The sequence below is a fragment of the Silurus meridionalis genome, chromosome 20 (genome assembly GCF_014805685.1).
Source record: "Silurus meridionalis isolate SWU-2019-XX chromosome 20, ASM1480568v1, whole genome shotgun sequence".
Classification (NCBI taxonomy): Eukaryota; Metazoa; Chordata; class Actinopteri; order Siluriformes; family Siluridae; genus Silurus; species Silurus meridionalis.
Genome location: NC_060903.1, coordinates 8,171,140 through 8,177,178, shown reverse-complemented (window position 1 = coordinate 8,177,178; position 6,039 = coordinate 8,171,140).

The window sequence follows — 6,039 nt, the reverse complement described above, 5'->3', positions numbered from 1 at the left end:
ATTCTGTGGTCATTTGCTGGAGCTCTTGATTTGGATATGTATGAATTCCTACATTGTGCTGCTCCCACATAATTACCTGATTGGAAAAATGCTTTGCTTCTATTTATTTAAAAAAAAAAAAAAAAAAAAGCATAAATGGCTTGGATGATAAGTGTAAGAGAGAGCTTGCAAATGCATGGCATGACCATCTTTTGCTTACTGTCTCACTGGTTTTGAACAGCACACAGGAACTTGATTGAGCTTTTACACATAAAGCACATTTTTTATGTATGAACTTTAATTTACAAAGCAAGTATAAATTACTATTTTTATTCAAACTAAGCAAATAAATATTTCCCTGCAGGAACACAATGTGGGTAAAAACATTTATTTCTACATTATATCTATGCAGTACTATTATTCTGCATTAAAATACATTCACATTTGCTCAGTCAGAGGATTGTCTCCTAAATATAAAACCGACTGGGATACGTCCTGAAGCTGAAGCACAAAAATTCAGATGCATGGTTTATTTTAAGTGGTGTTTTCTTTTTTTGCAACTGTAAATTCTTTTTTAAATACTTTATAGATCCCACAGAAAAACTGTTATTTCTTCGCATATCTCAGCGATATAGGAAAACTGGGGTCAGAGCTCAGGGTCAGCCATGTTACAGCATCACTGGAGCACAGAGGGTTAAGGGCCTTTCTTAAGGGCTTCAAGAGTGGCAGATCGGCTTGAACTCCTGACCTTCCGATTAGTAACCCAGTGCCTTAACCACTGAGCTACCAACTACCCTCTTTTAGCCCTTCAGCCCTTCAACCAACATACTTGAAAGGATAAATATGTTAGGCTGACAAAACCAGAATATTATAATCAAAATTAAGGTTATTGCTATTTTTATCATTAAACCAAATATGCTAAAAGTAATGTGCATAGCTTGTAACTTGTGGCTTCTAAAAAACTAAGCAAGATGCTAACAAAGCAGAGAGACATGGTCCTTCTAAGAAGTTTACATAGAAAAACGACTCACTTGCAATGTAAACTTGCCCTCATATACACCAAATGAGTCTCAAAACAAATCACCTACTTTTACAATCAGTTTCCCTAACATTTTTACCCATCCAACCAATTACATACGTTAGCGTTCTGATGCAAGTGTTAAAATCCTCTTTCTATTATTATGTTTGTCTTCAAATCAGTCTGAAATTGAATCATTAACCAATATCACTCGATTGTGGATTTTATCTGGCATATATTATGTGTGGACCATTTCTGTCCACACAGGCTGCCCAGGTGCTTGTTCAATCTCTTGTCATTTCAAGACTCGACTACTGCAACCACCCCACTGCTGTGCTCCCTTCACTGGCTTCCAGTAGCTGCACGTATCAGATTCAAAACACTGATGCTTGCCTACAAGGCCAAAAATGGACCAGCACCATCTTACCTCAGTGACCTAATCACATCTCGCACTGCACCACGCTGTCTGAGATCCTCCAGCACTGCTCGACTGGTACCACCTTCTCTCAGAATGAGAGGTAAGTACACTTCATGGCTCTTCTCTATTGTGGCATTGAGGTGGTGGAATGAACTTCCCCTAGATGTCTGTACAGCGGAGTCCCTGGCTATCTTCAAGCGACGACTGAAGACCTACCTCTTCCTGAAACACCTAAATTAGTACTTTCCAAGTTTGTAAAATTAAAGAGTTATATTTATATTCATTTTGTAATTTTGTAAATATAGATTTATTCATTACTAGAGACTCAAAGCACTTTTGTACGTCGCTCTGGATAAGGGCGTCTGCTAAATGCCGCAAATGTAAATGTAAATGTAAATATTATAAAACAAAGTGATTCAAAGTATGAGTGTGCAAGTCAGAACAATCTAAAGAAACACTCTCTCTCAGCTCTATTATTTCTAGCCATTTCTCCTTCCATTCTTTCCTTTTCATCATGAGCCTTTCACTGGAGGTCATGCTATGGAGGCAAAAGACTGTATGAAGACAAATTAGTACGTATCCTCAGACAATAAGCCACAGTAAAGTGCAGTGGAGGAAAACCCATCTTGCAGTGACTCGACAGTCATTCAAGTGGCCAAATTGTACACCACCATCAGCATTCTCTGTGATCCAAACAAAATGTAACTTACAATTACTGTCTTACCCTATATAATGCAGAAATGGATCTCTCTCTCGCTTTTTCTCAAATGGTTCTTATTTCTTGAAAGTCATGGCAATCTGCTCAAGTACCAAGGTTTTGTGTTACAGCTGGACACTGTTACTTGCCCTGCTACCCACTCTAATAAACTCTATTCATAGAAGGAAGCATTTTGCCAATCAAGCCTCAGTAACCACAATGAGGTGGTAGCACAGTGGTTAAATCATTGAACCTTTAAGAGATTTTTTGGCATTGACAGTTCAAATCCCATCCCTACCAAGCTGCCACTGCTGGGCCTTGAGCAACTGCTCATTTGTAAGTCGCCAAGTGTCATAAATGTAAATGTAAAAACTAGACATGACTCACTACTAATCTAGGAAAATCTATCATCGATTGACCTAAAAGGTGATCTTATTCCTCAGTGCATGGTTCATCACTTACCAAGAAAGATTCTTCTGATATATAAAAAAGAACTTTTACACATTATGATATATATTTTTCCTTTTCAATTCTATCTGATACTTTTGCAGCTCTATTCACACAGCCTCTGGTATAGCCCTTCCAAACCCTAATCCATATTCAAGCCCTGGAAGGAAAACCAGGGGAAAACCATCATCCATTAAACCATCCTAATACGTACTATACAATATGGGCTTCTTATCGATAAATCTCCTAAATACCAAATCATTTTGGATTGGCCATGGCTGCAAAACCTTAAACCAAAAATAAAGTCAGAACAAAAAATTATAACCGTATTGCTCCAATCTCCATAATACCTGCAACATCAGCTTTATTAGCATGTTTCTGTACAATACCCAAAATGCTACCAGTTTCTACTTTCAGTTTCTAAATGATCCTGGTTCCACATTGCCAGTCATAATGTTCCAGACTTGTTGACTTATTTTTTATTTATTTTATTTATTTATTTATTGGACAGGGACAGTGTACATTAATTAACATTACTGTAAATGCACCAGAATTAGCCAAAAGGCTATTTTTCATCCGTTGTCCCTGGACAGATCTTAAAATTGTCAACCTAAAAACAAAGAATTACAGAGAACAATACAAATATATAAAAATAGTAAAACAGATATAATTCTTAAAATCTTATTGCTAAATACAATATACAAGTTTACTATAAAACAGCAAGTTGGGTTAAGGGAAAAACACCTATTCTTATTAATGCTGACATATCTGATGTACTAAGAACCAGTTTTTTAAATGCTTTTTAAACAAAGTGTATGTGGTGAGTTCTCTAATGTTCTGAGGTACAGAGTTCCACTCCTTTGCAGCTGTAACTGAAAAGGCACTCTGACTAAATACACTTTTCCTCAGAGGAACAACACAGTCTCCTCGGACCGACCCTCGTGTTACTCTCTGTGTGGTATTTTTAATGTTTACAAACTGACTAAGTGGCGGAGATGACAGACCATGGATGATTTTATATAACAGACAAAGGTTTGAATACTTAATGACATTTTCCCAACTTAAAAACTTGTGCTTTTGTAAAATGGCACAGTGATGATATCGTAATGTTTTTTTATCCACAATTTTGATTGTCTGTTTGTAAAGTGACTCCAAAGATTTTAATGTTGTTTTATTTGCCTGTGACCAGGTTGTAAGACAGTAAGTGATGTGAGGCATAACCATGCTATACATGAACATTTTAGCTGCCTGAAGTGACAGGTTGGATCTTATGAACCGAAAATTTGCAATATTAAATTTGACTCGATTGCAGACCTTTTTTATCTGTGATTTAAAAGTTAGTTTAGAGTCAATTATGATACCTAAGTATTTGAATTCTGACACACTTTTTATTTTTTTCCCTGACACATAAATATCTGCCTGATTATTTGCAATGTTTGATTTAGAAAAAAAACATTGAAACCGTTTTATTTACATTAAGTTTTAAGCAGGATTGATTTAGCCATTCAGAAACTTGGACCATCGACTGTGTAAGTTTTTCAGCTACTTGTTTCGTGTTTTTACCATGGGTATAAATGACTGTGTCATCTGCATACATCTGAATATAGACATCTGCACAAACTGAAGGGAGATCGTTTATATAAAGTGAAAATAGCAGTGGCCCCAAAATAGAACCTTGAGGAACCCCTGTGGACATGACGAGGGGTGGTGAGTGGTAATCACTGATCCTAACTGACTGTGAGCGATTCGATAGATATGATTCTATCCATTTTATTGCATCTGAGGAGAAATTGAATTTGCTTAGTTTGGTTAATAATATTTTATGGTTTACAGTGTCAAAAGCTTTTTTTAAATCGAGAAACACAGCTCCAACCACACCACCTTTATCCAGTAAATGCTTGATATTTTCAATGAAAAAACAATTAGCAGTTTCTGTGGAGTGTTGAGTTCTGAAACCAAATTGCATTGGATGAAGAGAAAATTTAGTGGTATTTAAATGTTATTATTTGTTGTGAAATTTGTTTCTCTGCAACTTTTGACACTGTAGATATAATGCTAATTGGTCTGTAATTGTCCACTGACAATGGATCTCCATTTTTGAGAATTGGAACAACAGCAGCTGACTTCCACACACTTGGAAATACTGCCTCAGTAAAGGAGAGATTGACAATTTTGGTTACTGGTGTAAATAATGTGTAACTAAGTTCTTTCAGCATACACATATCTATGCCAAATATGTCTCTAGTTCTGGAAACTTTTAATGTTTTTATTGTCGGTAAGACTTCAGTTTCTGTGACTGTGCCCAAGTTGAAAATTGGCTCTAAGTTATTTATCGGACAAATATATAGGTTGTTCGATGGTAAGCTTTGAACAATAGTGGATACAGATTCAATAAAAAAATTATTGAAAACATCTGCCACTTTGTTTGTATTATTTATAATTTGTCCGTTTATCTTAATTTCCAAAAGTTGTTTCCTTTTTGTGTCCTGTCCTACAAGTTTTTTCAGTTGGTTCCATATTATTTTGGGATCCTCTTTTGCATTTTCTATTGTAGTCAAAAAGAAATCTGCTTTGGCCTTGCGTATAGCTTTAACGGTCTTATTCCTCAGTGTTGTATATAGAATTTTAGCACTAGCTGACTTAGTTTTAATTGCATTTTTTAACGCACAATCCCTTTTTTTCATTAGTTTGAGTATGTCCGTGTTCATCCAGGGAAGTATATTTTTATTGTGTTTGTGTTTAATTTTACAGCTAAAAACTTTAATTGTTCTCTCAATTGTCGCCACAAAAGATTCACAGTCCATTTCACAATTTGTTCCCAACAGTATGTGATCCCAGTCAATCTGCTGGACAGCTCTCTTAAATCCATCTTGACGTTTTTTTGGGATTCCCACAAACTCACGCTCTCTGACAGAATAATCAAATCTTTTTTTTTGAGAGCTTCCTGGCCACAAGGATCAAATTGTAATCAGAGAGACCAGCTAACATGTTGTATGATTTAAATATTCTCTCAGGTCGGTTGGTAAATACCAAATCAATCTGGGTGCTGCTTGATGCTGTGATTCTTGTGGGCCCATTGATCATTTGAACTAGATCAAATTTGTCAGTTATTTTTTTAAGCTTTTTTCTACAAGATGTGTCCTCCCAATTTATATTGATATCCCCCAAGATAATGATCTCTTTATTTAGGTTAAATTCTTTCATTAATTTTTCAAACTTTTCATAAAAAATGGACTCAGAAGAGGGTGGGCGATATACGACAATAATTGTAAAACACATTTGTGGTGATAGTGTAATATTTAAGCCCAAGCATTCCAGATCATGATCATTCAGCCATTGAATTTCCTGACACTGAATATTGTTTTTTATGTATATCATGACGCCGCCACCCTTTGCTCCTTCTCTGTCTCTCCTGAACATATTATAGCCAGGGATGTTAAGTGCTGCAGAGGGGGCATTGTTATAGAGCCAAGTCTCAGA